Source organism: Amblyomma maculatum, unplaced genomic scaffold (genome assembly GCF_055883805.1).
Source record: "Amblyomma maculatum isolate TAMU_Amacu unplaced genomic scaffold, ASM5588380v1 scaffold_15, whole genome shotgun sequence".
Taxonomy (NCBI): domain Eukaryota; kingdom Metazoa; phylum Arthropoda; class Arachnida; order Ixodida; family Ixodidae; genus Amblyomma; species Amblyomma maculatum.
The window spans coordinates 2920590-2942427 of record NW_028146740.1 but is presented as its reverse complement, the minus strand read 5'-3'; the positions used below and the strand labels follow the sequence as shown (position 1 = coordinate 2942427).

The following is a 21838-nucleotide window of genomic DNA, read 5'->3' as shown; positions in this document are numbered from 1 at the left end:
AGACGGCTGACTTGGCACACATTCTGTGGAATTGCAACAAGTACCAGGTAGAAGCTAAGTCTGGGAGGATTGCGACTGGAAGCAGCCGCAGGGAGCTACAATCAAGAGGAACAACTCTGGGCCGTCATCAAGGCGCGGCCCAGAGGACGACGTAGGCCCCGTCCGGAGCGTGCGTTCTACTGCAGGCCACCAATAAACGTTATACCAATCCAATCGCCTCCATTTGAGCTGAAATTTTTTTCACATCGTTATGGATCAACAAAACGTTTCGCTACCATTCTTGAAGTCCAAATACTGGCTCGTGGAAGTCACTTCCGCTGGTACACCACTGGCGCTGGTTATTTTGGGCCTCAGAGGGATGACGTCAGCTATTTAGTTTATCCAGCTTTGCCACTTTGGAAGAAATCACATTCAAATCATAAGAGGCGCACTTCAGCAGCAGGTGGGTGACAAGCCTCACCTACAAGATGAAAAAGTGCTTCTGCTCGGAGATGTAAGCTTTCAAACTAAATTACTCGAAATGGTTTACGCGAATGAAATCTCCATGACTTGAAGAAGAAAAAAAAGTTGGTGACGGCAGCGCTTACTGTTATGAAAGTATCAGACGTCCGCGAGCAGAAATTTGCGGAACACGTCAAACATGCAGACAAGCCCTGCATGTCCGCCTACATGGCCATTTGATTGTATTACTTTCAAGGCTGCTCAGGCGTTACACTTGCGTGGGAGTACGAAAATTAACAAAAAAAAATTTAGTTACAGCCCGTGAAGATAAGCATGCTTGGATGTGTGAGGAGCCTCGATGGAGACGCCGGAGGACGGGTTGTTCCAGTTCGGCGCTGTTTTGGGCCTAAAAGAATCGGGAATAATTTTGCAGAGAGCTAAAGAGTAAAAACAGGGACTGCTTGGCGGGTTTAAATGCAATGCTGAATGCAAAGTTGTGCAAGATATAGTTTTCACTGGACAGTGGATATTTCCTTCATCCACGACCAGTTTATCTGCTGTGCATGTACCTATTTTGATCAAAAAGGAAAGTGCTCCTTTGTGTAAGCCCAATAATTTTATTTGCAGGTCAGCCACTCTCAAAGGATCAGCGACAGCTCTGACGGCGTCTCTGAAAAAAAAAAAAAAGATGCAGTTAAACAAATGAAGCGGACGTTGAAGTAGGCGCGTTCAAATGGGATAAAATATGAAGTAGGTGCGCCAGCCCTGTTTTGCTTAAAGAAGCAACACTGCATCAGACAGCGTCCAAACATAGCAAAATTTATTAGAGTCCTAGTAGAGCAATCTTTGAAAGCATTCACTTCATTCAGCTATCGCTTTCCAATTCTTTGCAAAACAAGTACATGCAACAAAGTGCGCTCCGCATACTCGTCAATTCAGCTTGTTAAGGTCCAGATCAGCTTGTTTAAAGAGCCAGCCACACCGTGGGCCGATCTGTGCTCAGCGCCTTGGTCTGTTCGCACATGTCTGCGATAATTCTCGGCAGGCGAAAGTGTTTCACGGCTTTGTCTTTCGCCTCGAACTTTCGCTTCGGTTGGAGCAGCCAAATATTGCGCAAAACACCCTTCCGTAGCTGCTCAAAGACGCAAACAAACACGGAGCAATCCGACCTACGTATCGATGCACAAGCGTTCGGTCCGGCAGTAGTTCTCCAGTAACCCCGCCGGGGTGGCGCAGTGGTTACGGCGCTCGACTACTGTTCCCAAGGACGCGGGATCGAATCCCGGCCTCGGCGGCCGCTTTTCGATGGAGGCGAAAAGCAAGGCGCCCGTGTGCTGCGCGATGTCAGTGCACGTTAAAGAACCCCAGGTGGTCGAAATTTCCGGAGTCCTCCACTACGGCGTCTCTCATAGTCTTGAGTTGCTTTGGGACGTTAAACCCCACAAACCAACCAACCAGTAGTTCTCCAGTATGGCCGACTCGCGTTCCGCATTCCCCGGAAGTGACGTCGGTGCAATGTCCCTTGCATTACCGACCAAGCCTGTTGCGCCCACCAGAGTACAGAGTCTTGAATATTTGGGGGCTGGGATTTAAAAAATTGCTATGCAAAATCTACTAACCCATTCGAGCTGAAATAACATTCACAAAGTAGCAAAATATAGTCTACGTTATCTGATAAGTGATTGAACATCGGTACTTGCCTAGATTTCTCGAAATCGAGAAAAAACTGCTCTCGGTGGCGTGCACAATTTTCGCAGAAGAGAGGGTGCGTTCCAATACCCCCTCGTAGACGTAGGGTCGAAAAGCTATTTTAATATGATGCGTCATCTGTCGAGCAGTGAGACAAGCTCCATCCCGGCCGTTGGCGCGCTTGCCTCGCTGCCCGACAGATGACGCACCACGTTAAAATAACTTTTCGACTCTCTTCTGCGAAAATTGTGCACGCCACTGAGAGCAGTTTTTTCTCGATTTCGGAAAATCTAGGCAAGTACCGATGTTGAATCACTTATCAGATAACGTAGACGATATTTTGCTACTTTGTGAACGTTATTTCAGCTCGAATGGTGTAGTAGATTTTGCATAGGAATGTTTTAAGTCCCAGTCCCCAAATATTCAAAACCCTGTAGAATGGTAGAATCAGCCGGTCTGCTCGGATTGGCGCAAGAATAGAAGCAGCCGAAGGCGCTCCTTCTCCCCCTCAGCAACATACCACGTGAGCAGCGCACTACAAAAGATGCGCGCACCGCCACAGCGACGATATCACAATTGCGGACGAGTGTTGGAACGTGCCCCTGAATCGCGTTTCCCTTGCCGCTCAAGTTGCATCGGAGGGAACCGTCCGCGCTTGTCTCTCAGGCCCAAAAGCGGTGAGTGCTCCAACTTTTGTCGAGGAGGCCATAGCATGGCACAGCGCTACTCGAGAGCATTTTGTGTGAGGATATCAGAAGGTAGCTGCAAACTTGGGCGGCTCATGAGCGGCAGGAAACAAGGGACGCCGATTAAACGCAGGCGCGGGTAATTCATCCTCACCCCGCCATTCCTAATCCTGTTCACTTAGGCGAGTATTCTTCAATCTGATTTTTCCCGCCCTGCTAAAGTCTAAAAATGAGGGATTTTTAAATTCACAGAGACGAGCCTGTTGAAGAGAGACGACATACATGCGAATCTTAGCTCTGTCGTAAGGATATCTTTTATTTAAGAAAAAGCTCGCCCAATTATTTCTCACTTGAAAATTCCCACCGCAAAAGTGGAGCATTTCGGCTAAGTGCCGCAGGGGTTCCATCATGTTTTATTCCTCCGAGAGCTACTTTGCCTATCTTATCGCCCCGGCGGCAAGCATATGCGCTATCGCCACCCCATCCTGGAGGCGACACACGAAAGGGCTTTATCGTACTTTCAACACGAGAGGTGACTGCGATTAGGGCTGCTATTTCGCGGAAGGGACATGGTAAATGATTTTGTCTGCAAGCGACACGTGCACCCAAGGCCGCAGTCCCACTCAATTTGTGTGGCGTTACTTTCTCTCCGCCAGTGTGATCGCTGCTTGTGAACAGTCGACGCATTTGCAAGCGCCTTCTAACCATCGTCACAGCTAGGCTCTCACAAAATGAGGAGCGAAAAAAATATAAACGCTTTGGGGCGAAAAATGAGCTCGTCCGCCTTGGCCACGCGCTAACCAAAGCGTCGCCCCAACTAACGTGTCAGCACTGTCAGAGGAAGAGCAGACGACGGACACGCACAAAGCGCGTGTGTGTCCTCTCCCAATACAAATCCAACTCGCCCAGCAACATACCTTGGTCAGCACTCTCCCGTCCAATAGTATGACAACCACAGCGATCATCACAGGCACGTCCGACTGTCATTTCGGTAGTTTGAAATGATTTCCGCATTTGCTGTTGTAAAACGCTGTATGTAAAATACACCATCGAGCCGCAGGGAGAACTGAAATCAACCAAGTGGCCGATGAATTCCATCCTGCCAGCAAGAAAGGCAAACGCGATCACCAGCGCTGACATGAAAATGAAGCGACCAGCTGGACGCAGAGCAGTGTTTTTCCTGTCTTTTCATAGGCTGGTGCATGCTGGCCTGTCGAAAAAGTACAGAAAAACAAAAAAATATCTGTTGTCATAGCAAAATTTCTGCGCGGCTTTTAACAATTAACCTGTTATGACAAGAGAAATTTCTGTATTACCCATATAATTTTCTCTAGTCTCAAAAGCCCTTTATAGGCTCACGGAACGAACTCCCGTGCCTCAGGTATGTGCGCTGATGTGTCAAATGCTGATAACGGATGCATGAGGGGGAAATTAGGAATGATAATGATTGATGGTTATTCATCATCATCAGCCTGACTATACCCATTGCAGGGCGTAGGCCTCTCCCATATTTCTCCACTTAACCCAGTTCTGTGCTAGTTGCATCCACTTGACCCCTGCACACTTTTTAATCACATCCGCCCACCTAACTTTCTGCCGACCCCTGCTACGCTTTCCTTCCCTTGGAATCCAGTTTGTTACCCTCAGGGACCATCGGTTATCCTATCTTCGCACTACATGTCCTGCCCATATGTCCATTTCTTCTTACTAATGTCCACTAAAATGTCGGTAACTTGAGTTACTTCTCTGACCCACTGTGCACGCCTCTTATCTCTTAATGTTACCCCTACCATTTTTCGTTCCATAGCCCTCTGGGTTGTCCTCACCTCAAGTAGAACTCTCTTGGTTAGCCTCCACATTTCAGCCCCGTGGGGTAGTACAGGCAAGATGCAACTGTTGTATACTTTCCTTTTGAGCGATATCGGTAAGCTGCTAGTCATAATCTGCGAGTGCTTGTCAAATGCGCTCCATCCCAATCTTATTCTTCTTGTTATTTCCTTTTCATGGTCCGGATCTGCGGTTACTGCCTGTCCTAAGTAGACATATTCGCCTACTACCTCCAGTACTTCGCTAACTAATGTAAACTGCTGTTCCTTTCCAAGGCTGTTCAACATTACCTTAGTCTTCTGCATATGGATTTTCAAGCCTACCTCTCTGCTTTTCCTGTCTAGGTCATCAATCATTATTTGCAGTTCGTACCCCAAGTTGCGTAGCAAGGCAATGTCATCAGCAAATCGCAGATTACTGAGGTATTCTCCATCTACCCTTGTCCATAACTGCTCCCATTCCAAGTCTCTGAATACTTCCTCTAAACAAGCTGTGAATAGTACTGGGGAGATTGTGTCTCCTTGCCTAACACCTCTATTTATCGGAATTTTGTTACTTTCTTTATGCAGAACTATGGTTGCTGTACAGTCACTATACATCTCTTCCAGAATTTTAGCGTACGGCTCGTCTACCCCCTTGATTTCGCAATGCCTGCTTCACCGCCGAGGTTTCAACTGAGTCAAATGCTTTTTCGTAATCAATGAATGCTATGTATAAGGGCTGGTTATATTCCGAGCGTTTTTCTATCACTATTACCTGATTGATGGTATGAATATGATCCATAGTAGAGTACCGTTTCCGAAACCCTGCTTGGTCCTTTGCTTCATTGCTGTCTAAGGTTGTCCTGATTCTATTAGCGATTACCTTAGTAAATACCTTATACGTAACAGACAGTAAGATGTTTGGTCTGTAATTTTTAAGGTCCTTAGAGTCCCCATTCTTATGGATGAGGATAATGTTTGCATTCTTCCATGGTTCCGGTACCGTCGATGACACCAGGCACTGCGTATACAGGTTGGCCAGTTTTTCTAACACGATATCCCCCCCGTCCTTCAGCAAATATGTAGTTATCTTATCCTCTCCAGCCGATTTATCCCTTTTCATAGTTTTTAATGCTTTCTTGGCCTCGTCCTTCGTCACTGATGGAATGTCTGACTGTTTTTCCCTACCGCCAATCTCGTTACGTTCCTGACTACTTTGGCTACTGTAGAGATATGTATAGAACTCCTCGACGACTTTGATTATCTTCTACATATTCGTGATGACGTTGCCCGCCTTGTCCCTTATCGCATACATCTGGTTTTTGCCTAAGCCCAATTTCTTCTTTACCGCTTCAAGGCTTCCCCCGTTCTTCACAGCATGCTCAATTTCCTCCATGTTATACTTCCTTATATTGGCCACTTTGCGCTTATTGATTAGCTTTGATATCTCGGCCAATTCGATCTCGTCTGTTGGATTGGAAGCTTTCATACTCTGTCGTTTCTTAATCAAATCTTTTGTCTCCTTAGACAGCTTACTGGTATCCTCTCCAACTATCCTACCGCCTATTTCTACCGCACATTCAGTAATGATATCTCTGAAATTATTGTTCCTTAATTGCTTCTAGGGTAAAGTCGCCATCTTCGGTTAGAGCTGAATACCTATTCCGTAAAGAGATCCTGAACTCTTCTGCCCTCCCCCTCACCGCTAATTCGTTGAGGGGTTTCTTTCTTACTAATCTGTTGCGTTCCTTATTCAGATTTAGGCTAATTCGGGACCTCACCATCCTGTGGTCACTGCATCGCACTTGAACACATTATGAAGTCGATTTCATTTTTAGTCTCTCCGTTAGGACTTCCATGTCCATTTCCGGTTCTTCTGTTTGCTGAAGAAGGTGGTCATGATTCGGAAGTTATTGCGCTCTGCAAACTAAACTAGTAACTCCCCCTACTATTCCTAGAGCTAATGCCATATAGTCACCTACTGCCGTACCTACTGCCTGCTTTTTCCCTACCTTGGCATTGAAGTCGCCCATTAGTACTCTATACTGCGTCTTTACCCTTCGCATTGCCGATTCTACACCTTCGTAGAAGCTTTCAACTGCCTGGTCATCATAACTGTAGGTGCATAGGCCTGCACAACCTTCACTTTATACCGCTTATTAGGCCTAATTACGATGCCTGCAACCCTCTCATTAATACTATAGAATTCATCTATATTACCCGCTATATACTTATTGACAAGGAAACCTACTCCTAGTTGTCGCCTCTCTGGTAAGCCTCGATAACACAGTACATGTCCATCCTTCAGTACAGTATATGCCTCATTCGGCCTCCTAACCTCACTAAGCCCTATGACATTCCATCTCAAACCCTCTAGTTCCTCTAACAGCACTGCTAAACTAGCTTCACGCGTCCCACAGGGAAGCGTGCTCGGACGCGTGCTCTTTCTTAAATTAGTGACATTACTAACGTTATAAATAACCCTGTTCAAATCAGACTATTTGCCGACGAGCACGTCTTATTCCATCTAATTACTAGCCAAGAGGATCAGATTTTACTAAACTCTAACCTTCAAAACATATATACATGGTATAATGAATGGGACATAAAACTAAGTTCAGAAAAAAGGGTATATGAAAATAACTAACAAAAAGGCTTCTTTGTCCTTTCCCTACAATATTTCATCTCACCTTCTGACTGTAGTCAGTGAGTTCAAGTACCTTGGTATTGCTATCACAAAAAACATGAATCAAACGTACGCTTATCAGCCTTTCGTAAACTTTGCTTTCTTAGACACAAAGTAAAACTTGCCCCACCCGAACTAAAAAATTACCTATTTCCCAATAATAGAACCATCACTAGCATATGCATGCATTGTCTTTGATTCCTGCACTAATCGTAAGATTGAAACACTTGAAATGGTACAATGCAAAGCGGTCCGTTTAATTATTTCTTTTTTCGAAATATTGTGTAACTGCCTCGCCCTCATGACAGCACATGGCATTGAAACTTTGCAGCGGCGCCGAAAGATTGAGACTACCTTTCTTGCACTAGGCGCCAAACAAGGAATCATCATCGCTAACCCCTTACAGTGCTCACCATAGAGAAGTGAAGCGGCCCAGCTCTTTTACTATGTTTGTATTTTGTAGTTTCTCAGCCTTGTATTTTGTGTTCTATATAGCTTGTATATCGCACCCTTTAATAATCCTGTTTTTGATGCACTTGTAAACGTAAACATGACGCTCTTATAAACATGTTACATTTACAGCTTACAGTTGAGCCTACTGTAAAGGCCTGCAGTATGTTCTAAATAACTAAATTATTAGTGGTCAAGCAACGATTTTAATGGCCGCAACTGACTGGGGATGAGTAAATATGCTTAGCTATGAGTGGTAATGACTAGCATGACTCGGCATGACTACCCAACGACTAATATGTCAAAAGACTTCTAATGGCCGCAGCTGACCTAAAATGAGTAAATATGGTTATATATAGCTGTGACCCCCCGTAGTGGTGCAGTGGTTACGGCACTAGACTACTGTGCTCAATGATGCGGGATCGAATCCCGGCCGCTTTTCGATGAAGCAAAAAGCAAGGAGACCGTGTGCGGTTCGTTGTGGTAACGCTAAGAGTGGTAACGACTATGCATGACTCAGCATGAGTGTAGAATGATCAGTATGTCAAACGACGACTTGTAATGATCACAACTGACTGGAACCGAGTTAATATGCTTATCTATTGGCCTTGAATGAATCGGTGGACGGACGGACGGATGGATGGAATATAGGAGCGTCCCCTTTGAAATGGGGAGGTAGCAAACTTTTGTTTCTACATTAATAACATTGTCACTTTTCTGCCTTTAAGCCACCAATATTCTAATCGTTTTTGTGAGCTTCCACCGCAGGTTCATTCACCCGACCACTGGTATCTCCAAACCCCGTGGCCTCATGAAGGTTGACTGCACCTGCATAGACTTCCGGATGGATTGCATTACATTCAAAGATGTACAATTGTTTCTATGTATTTACCGCATACTGCACATGTGTCATCTTCATGGTTAAATTTTTTTGTAGTTGCGTGTTGTAAGGCACCCTAACCTAGCCTCAAATACTAGGGCACTGCGTCTTGAGTTATCAAAGAAAGCTTCCTTCCTGATCTGTCTTACATTTTAGGTATAGTGCTACAGTCGGTTTTTTTTTCCATAGAATTTATCTAATTTTTATATAGTATATGGTTTGACGGCATACCGTCTGGCCAGGAATCATGGTTGAAATTCACTAGTCACTGTTCATTTTTAAACCAGCCAAAAGACGAGACACGTGGAAAGAACCAGCCTTGTCTTGTGCTCTTCTTTCTTGTGTCTCGTCTTTTGGCTGGATGAAGCATCAACTGTTACCAACTCGCCCAGCCGTCAAGCTTGTTGAATTTCACTAGTCAGTGACCAGTGAAATTCATCCAGTGTTAACCTTCCGTTTTTTTTCGCCTGTTGCTTAAAGCTATTTATGTCTTCGTCCTTGTGACCAGCGTACTTACTGGTTAATTTCCTAGTTCTTTACCCTTCGTTGTGAGACAACGCCTTTTAGGTATAGGTATTTAAATACTTTAGCTGCCCATCTGTTACTTTCCAATTTTCTCAGCATTCCTTATATAATATTTTACTCTGAGCTTCCCGTGATTCCCAGCCAATATCCTGTACTGCCTCATTTGTGGTTTTGCCGTGGGTATCCAGTGCTAATCGCCCGACGGCTCTCTAATGTCGACAGTACGTACCTCTGCTTTTAGGCGCAAAAACGCATTTTCGAAAGTAAGCCCGGGCACAATTCCTTTCCAAATACCCCTCAACACCTGATACCTGTTGTATCCCCACAACGCACTATTCTTGATCATCCCGGAATTTCTTCGCGCTTTTGCCCTAAGTGATTGCTCATGCTTTTAAATGTATGCCAATCCTTCGTTTACCTATACCCCGAAATATTTATATTTTGCCACTCTGGGTATTTCATGGCTTTGTGTTTTCTCGGCTCTGCTTTTTTTTCGACTCTGCCAGATATCGAGCAGAGTCGCCACCTTGCGGCGCAGCGGAGAACTCTACTTAGTGTGGATGCGGGTTTGCGTCAGCCAGTAGTGATTTGCTTGCACGCATGCGGCGTGTACAAGGCGTGTTTTTTGTTTCGCAGTTCTGGTGCGCTTTTGATTACATATCTGCCTCTTGCAAAAAAAAAATGTGCACAGGCTATCATCCTACGCTCAAGACATATGGAGTATGTCATCGCTTGATATTCTTTGACACGCGGCAGCTGAAACGAAGCCATGCTGTCATTAGGCGCCGCGTCAAAGGAAAACAGGGCCATCAAATGAAACGCTCAGGAATCGTCCCGTCTTTTTGGTGGGGGATACCACAGCTACTGAAGCATGCGGCCACAGTCTGCTGCATAGCGGAATGCAGTCTGAATAGGCCACTCTTCTGTATGTACGACTGAGTTGTTTGGGTACCCTTTTTTTATTACACCTTCATCGCGGCGTCTCGGTGGAGGGCGCTTGACTGCTGAGCTCGAGGAGGGGGGTTCAATCGTGGACATTTCGCAAGACGGTTCTTTGCACTAGGTATTGACTAAGTGTTAAACAACCGCAGGTGGTCAACGACACCGAAGCCCTTCACCCGTCATAGCTGATATCGCTTTCGTGCGTTAATTTGTTTCTTTATTTTTTGCTGTGGAAGCATCCGTAACAGTGAGAAAATTTAGCTTTACAGAAATGCTCGAACATTTGAAGAAGATATCCTCACAGCACCTAATTGTTACACTCTATAAATTACATAATACAGTTAGTTTAGTTTACGTCGCTGGCAGCCCATTAAAACCCCGTTTCGCCTAAGTGCTACTGCTGTCTCCCGAACAAACTTATTTCTGATTAGGGGAGTAAAATAGTTTCATACGGTCCTAACTATTCGTGTTTAGTTCGGAAATAAATTAATCTTTGTAGTCGCATGACAAGATGAACTTCATTTATTTCGAGACAGTTTTATACCCGGCACCTGATTTGCAAGTCGCCTTGATATTTTGCTTCGCATGAGATTGAGTCACCGCTCAGTAATTACAGTGATAAAAAGATCTTCAGCCAAAATTCCTTGCCAGAAGATGACAGCGCCCATGCGCAGTTTTTTAGGATGTCTTCGCTGCGAATGACTCGTATCTTTTGCACTTGAACGTTATTAAAAATTAATCACTGATAATACTAATTTTTTCAGTGGTGTGAAACACATCTCTCAAAGTTTATAGGCATAGTAAAAAATATAAATTTTTACTCCATTTATTACCCACATCAGAAATCCCTTGTACAAATTTCCCCGGTTTGAGGAAAGCTTTTTCGTTCTCGGATATTGGCCGCAACAAGTATTGTGAGTTCGGCAATTCACTAAGCATTTCACACGTGAACAGTCAGCCTTCCTGTGCGGCAAAATACTTGTCTAGCAAGAGTTGATCTGCAACACGGAGTAAGATAGACAGGAAGCTTTTGGGAAGGGCGGAATTTCGCTACATCAGAGAAAGCTTGGTGGCAGATCCTGTAGACGGCGCCGGCCCCGACGCTGTTGAAGCCTAGAGTCACTGACTCTAGTACCGCTTTTGTCGTCTCATTCCTGTCGGCGTATCTATCGCCATCGAAATCGCGTTGTCTTCGAGCTGCACTGAGGTGTCATCCTGTCCAGTCAAGCTGTCTGTGACAATGTTTTCCCTGAGGGACCTAAGTGTATTTGGATCTGCCTTATCTCGAGCATATATCTCCTTCCGTCGCGTTGCGCTTGCCTGCTTCATACATGCTCACCGGCCGCTGATTCTTTGCTATATGCGCACATCCCCATGCAGACAGCGCGTCTCAATTTTTTCTTGCGTCCTGTGGATGAAAATGTTGTATTACGACTGTAAAAACGGTACACGATATCAAGTTCAGTGTCCGGCGCCTGCACGTAGGCGAATAGAGGCAGAAGTGGATCAATTCTGGCCACCTAGGGCTCTTGAATGTGTGCTCACATCGCACATAAGCTGCGTCTATATTAAATTTCCGCGGCTCAACGTTGTATATGCAGAATCGGTGGGAGAAGGATAATTCAAACAACTATGGCTGTCAATGACTGCGGGTAATTCTTGCAACATCAGAGTAAGCAGGTTTTCGGCCATGTAGCCAAGACCATGTAAACACACACCGGGAAAAAAGTACTTCAATGCAGAGCCATCGCTGAAAGCTACGGTGAATAATTTATAAGTTTATTTATCCCAAAAGAAAAAAGAAACTAGCAACTGCACGTGCACTGAAGTTCATCCTTCATACAAGAACAGCAAGTAGCTATAGCTCATTAATAGACTAATATTGCCTTGTACACTACAAGCATCATTTCAAGTTTTCCCCCTTATGCTGAGCGAACAACAGCTTTGGGTTATTTATTTTGCTGAAACAAGGTGGAAATCGTGCCCTTAACTAGGTGGGCCAATTTTTCTTCAATTAATATATACATTTTATATAGATGCCGTAGTGTTTTAGGGAAATAAGTACATCCTTGAATGCCGCGCACACGCCCTGTAATTTTGATTTAATTCCCGGCCAATCTGCGGAATGATTCGCTTCCACAGCTCGAAAAGCTGGAATCGGAGGGTGGCCGAAACAAGGAGACTTTTTCGTTTCCTTTGCCATACCGTGAATTACAGCCAACGACAAAAGACCATCGCCTACCCTACCAGCAGCACATAAAAAAAGCGTCTGCAGTGCTGTGTGCCGTACCGCCTGCGTACTAGTGATCTCTCTGCATGGTTTGCGTCTGCTTGCCACTGTCGACTCATTTTCATGTGCCTTCTCCCACATCGTCACCCATCATGATCTTCTTTCTTCTCACCTTCCCCTTCCTCAGTGCAGAGTAGCAGGCCAGATTTGAATTATTCTGGCTAACCCCTCTGCTTTTCCTTCCAATAAATCCATCTATCTATCTCAATGGAATACGCAGACGGCAAAATAAAAGCGATATTATAACGGAGCTTTATCCTAAAGTTTCATCTTAAAAAATGCTACAGGTTGACGTACGCGCAATGATAACCACGATTCGACTTGCGCGTTTTCCGGCTAGCAGATGACATGCAAAGCTTCCACTCTGTTTGCTCTGCGCCCGTTCGCGATGCTCGCACAGTCGCCTGGATCGAGCTCGGTGGCATTTGTTTTGCAACACTGTCGAGAGGTGGCGCACCAATTTATCTCTTCGTGCAAGGAGGATAGATAGGGGAGGAAAGCGTGTCCAAAGCCGAGTCGGCGAGGGGATGGTTGTGGAGGGAGAGAGTACAGCGCGAAGCTGAGCGCCTGACGCGGGCTTGGCTTTCGCGTAGCAAAGTCGGCCTACGCCGAATGCATTGTAGCGCGCCAGAGTCGGCTCCTTACTCCGTGATCTGCACTCAGTCTAAGACAACCAGCCGGAGAGTACGCTGTGAGTGCTACATTTAACAAGCTTCATCCTCGAGTCCGGTACGATATACTTACCTAGGTGGTGTACTGCACGTGAGAGCGCACGAACCTTGCACCTGCGTGGGCTTGAGACTAAATTGTCCTATCTGACACTAGTCTGAGATACGCGCACACTATTTAAAATGCGATAAGGAAAGCAAAGCTGTCTTTAGTAAAGTGGTATACACCAAAAAAGCGCTTGTGTTGTATGTGTGTTTTCTTACTGTGCTTTCTATCCTTTTGCGCTAAACGAGATAAATTTTAAATACCTCCAGTCCAGGAGTGCATTAAACAAACTTTATTGGGCAGACTTGCATCCGCAAGAAACTAAGCGATTCGGCGGCCGCGATAACAGCAAATGCTAATGCTTGTTGGTCATTGGTCGCGATAAAACGGTGCAGATAAGACGAGGCCGTGTTTCCTTCCTCGTCCGTGTCTTAGCTGCGCTGTTTTATCACAACAGAAACGGGCTCGCTGGTCTTCGAACATTAAACAATGTATGTCGTGCTAGGCAATGGTTAATTTAAAGGCGGCGAAGAAACATTTAGATAAAGCCGCAAATGGTGACTGGCATAACCTGGAACACCACACACGATTTTCGGAATCTTCGAGACGGTTCTTGTGCTATAAAGAATATTATAAAGCGTGATATCGCGACAACGAGCTCGAGCAAACGAAGAATGCAGAACGATCTGGCGTGCTAAAATCACGGTGATAAGGCCGGCGGCTGTCGAAAAAAAGCAAGATTTCAAAGGTTCGCGCCAATATCTGGAGCGAGGCTGTTAGCAGCCTCGTTTCCTGGAATCCCATCGTGAGCCCATATGATGGAGATTTTTTTATCCAATGCCGATTGTCCAAGTATCTTAGCTGCTTCAGCGATTCCCTTATTAAAATGTTTTGCTGCTACCTTGCTGTCACAAAGTATGAATTGAGCTGTGGCGCTCCTGCAACACTTAATGTTCTTGCAGTAAACTATCTGTTAAAGTTCAGTGTTCGGCCTGCGTTTGTATACTTTGTTATTTATTTATACATACTGCAGCCCAATAGAGCTCTATAGCATGAAACATAATGTAGCGTAGATGCATGCACGCACGCAGAGTGCATTTATTTACAGATATGTACACAGGCAGCGCAAGCGAACAACTTCAGGCCAGCGGCGCTCAGCACGAACCACATACACTTCGTCGTCCTCGCGTTCCACACACGAGCACAGCACTTTGTCCTTGTCGTACGTTGACACAACTCCAGGGCCCGTATTCCGAGTATGCGTCGTTATCGAAAGCATCGCTATCTCCCCGACCTCGAGTAATCTGATTGGTGGAAACCACGGAATACGATGTGGCCACCCCTTCCGGTTCCGTATTGGCAACACCCAGTTCCGGTAGGTAGTTATAAAGGTTGTGGGTGAGAGAGAGGGGTGACGTATTAGCAAACGATACCCTATAGGAGCACTCGAGCAAAAAAAAAGAAAACCCCTCTCCCCCAGTGCCGGGTAGCAAACCAGTTCCTTTACCGGTTAACTTCCCTGCCTTTCCTCTTCATTTTCCTCCTCTAGTTCCGGCGTTTCGACCAATCAGATGACTCGAGGTCACGTGAGATAGCGACACTTCGACAATGACGCAAACTCGGAATACGGGCCCAGGAGGCGAAAGCACCACCCCGATGGCGTATTAGCAAACGATATTCCGTAGGAGCACTGGAGAAAAAAAGAAAAAAGAAAACAAAACACTGCAGTCCTGGCTCTGAGGAGCGTGGTCCGGCTGCCCTTACGACGCGGCGCGGTCTACGCGTGTAAGCGCCACTAAAAAAGAGCAGTTTATCGCGTCCTTACACCGGGGGCATAGTGTACTGGGCGATGCCGGTGGTCGTAAACAGACTTCTGGTAGGTCTGGGAGGCGGTGAGACGGTCGCGGGCGATTTCGCGGGCCATAGTTTCTTGGGCGACGGATAGCAATTCAGTGGCAATGCAGAATGTCGACCAAATCGAAGATAGAAAGACGAATAGCCTATGGTGTCATGCCGCGATGAATTGTAAGCAACTGTTACATACGGCAAGGCAATGTTTCAATCACGATGATCGGGTGCGACGTACTCAAATAGCCTATCAGTCAGGGTCCCATTTAACGGCTAGGTAAGCCCGTTCATTTCAGGATCGTACGCTGTAGGGAGCTTATTCTGCGGGAAAAGGACCGCAGTATGTCGTCAACTTCCCGGGACAGAAGCAGCGGCCGCGGTCCGTCAGCGATTGGCGTGAAGCACCGTGGCGAAGGATGGCAATTTGAAACAGGAAATCAGTGACATCGCTGGCGCAACTGGTTGGTAATGCACGCGAGATAGCGTACCGAGTATAGCGTAGTCAGTCGCAACAGCGATTCAGGGGCTGCCAGAACTGGACGTCGGAAAAGGCCCGAGGTGATCTAGTCCTAGACGATGGAACGGTTCCAGGAATACGTCGATAGGCTGCAGAAGGCCAGCAGGCAAAGTGGATGGACGCTTCCTGCGTTGACAGAAGTTGCAGCTGGCAACGTAACGCCGAACATTACGGTATAGGCCGGGCCAAAAGAAGCGGCGCCGGATGGCCCGCGGTGTGCAGGTCATGTAGCTCCCAAAGGACAGTCGAGCGGAGACTCTGTGGAACGTATAAGAGGTGCGGAGGTCCGTCAAGGCGAAGGTTCCAGCGATATAGGATGTCATCGCAAAGAACAAAGAGCTGAAGAATACGGTCTGAGGTGTCACCGCTGAGGCGATCGATTAGTGGACGCAAGGAGGAGTCTTGTCGTTGTTCGTTAAGCAGATCAGAGATGGTGAGCAAGCATGGGCCGAGTTAATTGTCTCCAAGATCCGGCGGCCCCTCACAGGATGACGAGACAGGCAGTCAGCGTCTTGATGTCGACGCCATGACTTGTATACTGTGTAAGAATACTCTTGGAGGCGCAACGCCTATCGTCCAAGCCGGTCTGTGGGGTCATTCAGTGAAGCCAACCAACAAAGAGCGTGGTGGCCAGTCACAACCGAGAAAGGACGGCCAAACAAGTAGTAGAAGAGACATCTGGGCGAGTTGCTACCGTGACATGATGAATAAACAGCGCTACAGACTAGGACGAAGATTAGGACAACACCCGTCTCGTTTGCTCCTTGATCTGTGTCCTAATCTGTAGCGCTATTTATGCATCATGTCAGACAAGTAGGGACGACATTTAGACATGGCCCAAGCAGGGGCTAGGCACTCGTGGTCTGCAGTGCGAGTAATTGCGCTCGGCAGTGGAAAGAAGACGGGTGCCATATGCGATGGCACGGCCTTGACATTGGCGACGTTGGGCAAGCACGGCGCCGACACCACATCCGCTGGCATCTGTGCGAACTTCAGTTGGAGCCGACGGGCCGAAATGGGCCAATACAAATGATGAGGTGAGCAAGTGTATCAGCGAAGAAAATGAGTTTTCTTGGATGGGCCACAGGTAAAAGGGGTGTCTTTTTAAGGAAGTCGGTGAGAGGACGGACAATGGCAGCAAAATGTTTTATGAAACGGCGGAAATAGGAGCACAAGCGACAAAGCTTCGCACTCCCGTAGACGAACGAGGAAGAGAGAAGTCCTTGACAGCTTAAAGTTTACAGGATCTGGGTAGACGCCAGAAGCATTGACAAGATGCCCAAAAATTGTGAGTTTGTGGCGTCCAGATTGGCGTTTCGACGAGTTGAGCTGCACCCCAGGTCTATGGAAGACGGAAAGAATGCTCTTCAGTCTTTCGAGGTACGCGGAAAATCTGGAGGAAAAACTACAACGTCGTCGAGGTAACACAGGCACAGTTCATATAAAGCCTCTAAGCAAGGAGTCCATCATTCGCTCGAAGGTAGCTGGAGCATTGCAGAGATCCAACGTCATGATTTTAAACTGATATAATCTGTCTGGTGTGACGAATGCGGTCTTTTCACAGTCTTTGTCATCGAAATCGAGAGTTTGACGAAAACTCGTCTGGTCGAGATCGAGTGTTAAACGCGACATTGTTGACGCTGACCAAAAGCACTTGACGTTTCGGCTCCCATACGGGAGCCACAGTAAAAAACGAGACGCGAAGGCACGAGCGTATATGTATGTTTAGAAAGGGGGCGCAGGGAGCATGCGTAAGCAGTTGTCAAAGTGCCATAGTTATTGTTCAAGGTGCGACTAGTCAACGATTCCAGGGGAAGTCGAAGGAATTTTTTCTTTCAGTTGCAAGAACATGTGCCTTGCTCCAGTCGATAACGTGCTGGCTTGATACGGAGTGTTCGGTGATAACACTGGAATCCATTTTCTTTACGTCATTTTCATGATCTTTTAGGCTGCTTTCAGAATTACCAGTTCCGCCAATATAAACACAGCCGCAGTCTGAGTAGGGGATGCTGTAAACCACGCCGGGGTATTTTTCTTTTGGAAGAACTTCCGTTGCGTTGACTAAAGCATGTCGCAGTTTTCTGGTCGGAACATGGCAATGTGAACATCGAAGGTGCGCAGGATGCTTGGCAACGCCTCGCTGGTTCCCAGTGGTGTAGAGAACACGTTTCAGGGGCGAAAGAAGCCACGGCACTTACTCTACAAGCTTCGTGGTCTTGTAGCGGTGTTCCCGTAACGTGATTTTGAGTATGTACTTCCTGAATGAGCATCGGGCGATCATGGATCTCCGAAAAGCTTTCCACGGATAAAGGCATACTTGGACGCCCCCTAAACGTCCTCGACGAGTATAGGCAACCTGCAATGAAGTTTGCTGTGGCCGTAACACACATCCTAGCGAGAACAGCAAATACTCCTGAGGCGGCTTTTTAGGGAGTTTTCACGCCACCTGCTTACAGGGATCTGATTGCTGCGTGGCGTGTGTCAGATAACTCGGCTGCATTGAGAGCGCCCTATTCTCGAAACTCGCCTTTTCGGCCATGTTGTGACGTACCCGTGGCGTGTAAATCGGGACAGCGCTAAAACGCGTATATACAGAAATTGACTACGAAATTTGAAAAACAAGAGAAAAAGTTACAAAAAATAACGCCGTCGTCTGCTACTTGGCGCCGATTACAAAAATGCCAAGGCTGCGATGCCGAGAAGCTGAAGGGTTGGTGAAAGAAGCGATACACAAAATACTACAAAATTTCTTTACAGCACTCCACACCCTACCTACGATACACAGCCTAAAATGAAAGGCTGTCACACATTCAAGTAATTACAGTACTGTTGTACTTGTACAGCTCATCGCCATATTGGAAAGGTGGTACGGCCTTGGAGACCAAAGAAGAGAAATTAGTTATACAAAGCAAGAGAACACAAGATAGTCAAAAACCCATTCTTCAAGTGTTTCGCCCAAGATAACCTGAACATTAGCAAAGCAAGCACCCACTGTTTTACCAATGAGTACCCAACACCACTGAGTATGAGTCCCAAAAGCTCGAACTACTAGGCTTCAACTATAGTCAAGAGATGCTATGCGTTCTGCAATATTACCAGTATGAAAGATTATAAAACTCAATGTCATTTAAAGGTAGCTGGCACCTGGGACAGAGCAAGTATTCCCTGATTCTGTCATGGACAGGGCAATAGTTATAGAGTGTGTAAGAAGTATGTTACCTCTGCATAAATGCCTGCCACACCTAGAATACTCTCTTTATGCGTTACACGAAAAAGCAGAAATGTTTGTCTCAGAAAAACCACAAGTCTTAAGCATTGTTTCAGCAAGTAACTGAAAGTGACGGCAATCAGGTAAAACTGCACAGCGCTTGAAAACGTCATGCTTTAGAAACAATTATGGGAACATGCAAGCTCTGCATTTACCGCTGTGACACGGCAGCTTTTATGGCTCCTGTCTGCATATACTCGTTCGTGTGAATCGGTTTTGCTACTGCTAACTTATTATATGATACACTTGTATCATATAATAGTCTTTATTATACACTTGTAACATACCCAATTATGTGCAAGACCACTTGTCTATGTACCTATAAAGCCCCCTCTAACCAAGCTGTACGGATGCGTTTTCATGGTCTAAGGGTAGCCTGTCTTACTCATTACCCAAAGATCCTGTAAGGCTTATCACCTAACACATTCATCTCAAAGGTGAAGCCAGAGACGTCACACCACTCATTGGCCCTTGAGTACTCGGCCATGTTATCTGCCAGAAACATTCCCAAGTTTTTTTTGCTCACTATGTCGAATTTTCTGCAGAATAGAGGCTTTAACGCGGATGCGTAAAAAAAAAAGCAAGAAGCCAACAGCTGCACATTTACGCTGCATTAGACTCTGCTGGCTCACAAGACCTGTGGCCAGGGTGCCAGCAGCCAAGTTACAGATGCAGCTGGGGCAGCGGCTGTACCCCAAAAGCAACAGATGAATGTGGTCAACATAAAATGAAATTGCTTTGTTCACAAATTGTTCAATACATCATGAAAAAGAAAAGCTCACTTATGGATAGTATGATATCAACTGCGTTCAATAGGATTGTACCTTCAACAAGTTATCTTTTTAATGAAATCCTTTTAAAAATGCATTGTGGTGTTTAGTTCAATTTGGCTGTACACATAGCAGACATGAAAAATATGGACCACATTCTGAGGGTTAAATCCAGACTAGACAGTGCAGACAGGATCACTGAAGTTGATTTAATTAGGAAAGCATAGGGATCTAGAAAACAAATGTGACAATAGGATAGGTGCAAGTGAAACTAGTGCAGCTGTCACTAATGAGAGCAAATAGCTATACAACTCAGTACTAGCACAATAGTACAAAATGTTGAAAAGTGATGATGAAACAAAAGTGTCCTTGAAAGTGTTTTAGCATAAATAAAATTAAAGTGATTGGCATAAAATTTATGTCCCTTTCTTAAAATTCTCAATTTAAATCTGACAAAGAAGATTCAGGATAAGGCTACAAAACCAACAGAAAAGAAAATAATTAAGAAGCAGATTTACACAGCTGCGATCATTTGATAAACATCTTGAGTGATTAAGCCATGTTCCAGCGGCTAAGAGCATGAATCTGTAAGGTTTACCAACGCTCTTTTAACAATAATGTGAGCGCCGGAGGCCTTGTAGCAGCAGCAGCAATGTGTCAAGAAGCAACTGGCCCAGATAGCAGCCGCATAATAGGGTTATGGAAGGCCTGCACACGACGCTACTATGGATGTTTTATGGAACAAGATATGTTGCAATGTACAAAAGGAGTGATGAACTTTCTAGAGCTGCAGTCAAAAGTTTCTGAAGGACCTCATCAATTTTTTTTTTTTTTCATTCCTGCACTTGTGCATCATTATTGTGACTGTGGGTTACATAGTATAACATGCAGAACTGCCTTCAAGAATTTTTGCCACTGGGTGCACATGTACATCAATATTACCTAGTAAGAAAACAGAGAAGTCAATAGTTGCCTTTGTAAAAAAACTAAGTATACAAACACGTTCATTGATAGCCGAGCCAGACGTTAAACGGGTTATAACAGACGTTAAACAGACGTTAAACAGGACCTTGCTTTAAATCCCTTAACAGAATCAGTAATTTCAGTGGAGCAAAGTGAAAATAGCAAATTTCGCAAAAGCGGAATATAACATCGCCAAAATGGGTCGACAAGTTGGCGGGGGTCTCATTTCTCGTGCATACGACAATGAAAGACAATGGCTACCAAATAGCTTGTGTAATAATAATGCAAAAACCGGCACAAAAAAGGCATATGAAAGAAGCAATAGGGAACCAATTACGAAGAAGCACAGCTCGTTTCACTCTGCAGTTTGTGGAAAAACACAATATGCAGCTAACGTTTTCACCATAGTAGCACACAAGATAGGTGTAAAGGAATAGACTCTGTAGAGATCGCCAGGCAGGGGCGACCGCGGCTACATTTATTTGAGGAGAAGCTGAAGAGGTGACGACGGCAGCGTCCGGCCGAGGCGAAGGTCGCGAGCGTTCCTAAGCTCTCGTGTCGGCGCTGCTTCCTTCTCTTCGGCAGGGCCGGACGCATGCCACGCGAGTCGCTACAACTCTGCTATGGTAAACGACTGCAGACACATCCGCCAGGGTGCGTCAAATATTCTTACTGAAGTACTACACCGCAGACGCGTAATTCCGTCTCCTCAACGGTAGGGTCCCGCAACTTCTATCTCGTCACTCGTCTCCTCTCGGCGGGTTAAACGGCGATTGTTACCGAGAGGTGTGTCTGAACGCAACCTAAATGTAACATACACTCAGTAAAAGTAGAAAATAATTACGTTGAAAATCATTAAATAGTGTTAGCGTTGTCATGTTGTTGTCTCGTGGCTCTGTTCACGACTGGTTTTGTGGCTTTTAAGAATTAAAAACATCACATAATGCAACCTAAAGGGGAGCACCTCCCAGGAAAGATGGTAGCTTATTTTATGTTGCAATTTAAAAAACAAAATCAGAAAAAATGTTACTAACACAGGACTCAAACATATATTTTACTCGCTAAGTGCTCAGGTTAGTAATGCATATCGATTGCACCACTGAGATTTTTTTTTCTTTATTACCATTTTTTTAAAGCACACAGCATACACTCTGAATACACAACAACAAAACAAAACAAAAGGAATGCTAAAATCACTAGGCACGTTCTGCCTAAAGCGCTAGATTTAAATGGGCTTTACTGAAGCCAGCTGGTCCAGTACAGGTAGCCACTCCGGAGAATTATCTTGTGCACGCAGAATGCAACGAGCACGGCAGGCTTTAAATGTGGTCTTATTAATTTTTAGACTATTTCCGCGATCT

General features: G+C 45.5%; 1 protein-coding gene across 1 annotated transcript in view; it reads left to right on the top strand.

Moving 5' to 3' along the window:
- The first annotated feature begins 2786 nt into the window (after positions 1-2786).
- LOC146171941 (D-lactate dehydrogenase, mitochondrial-like) overlaps positions 2787-21838 on the top strand; it is a 288593-nt gene continuing 269541 nt past the window's right edge. The window contains exon 1 of the mRNA XM_084586185.1: positions 2787-2807. The gene's annotated coding sequence lies outside the window, so the exon portion shown is untranslated. The remainder of the gene's footprint in view (positions 2808-21838) is intronic.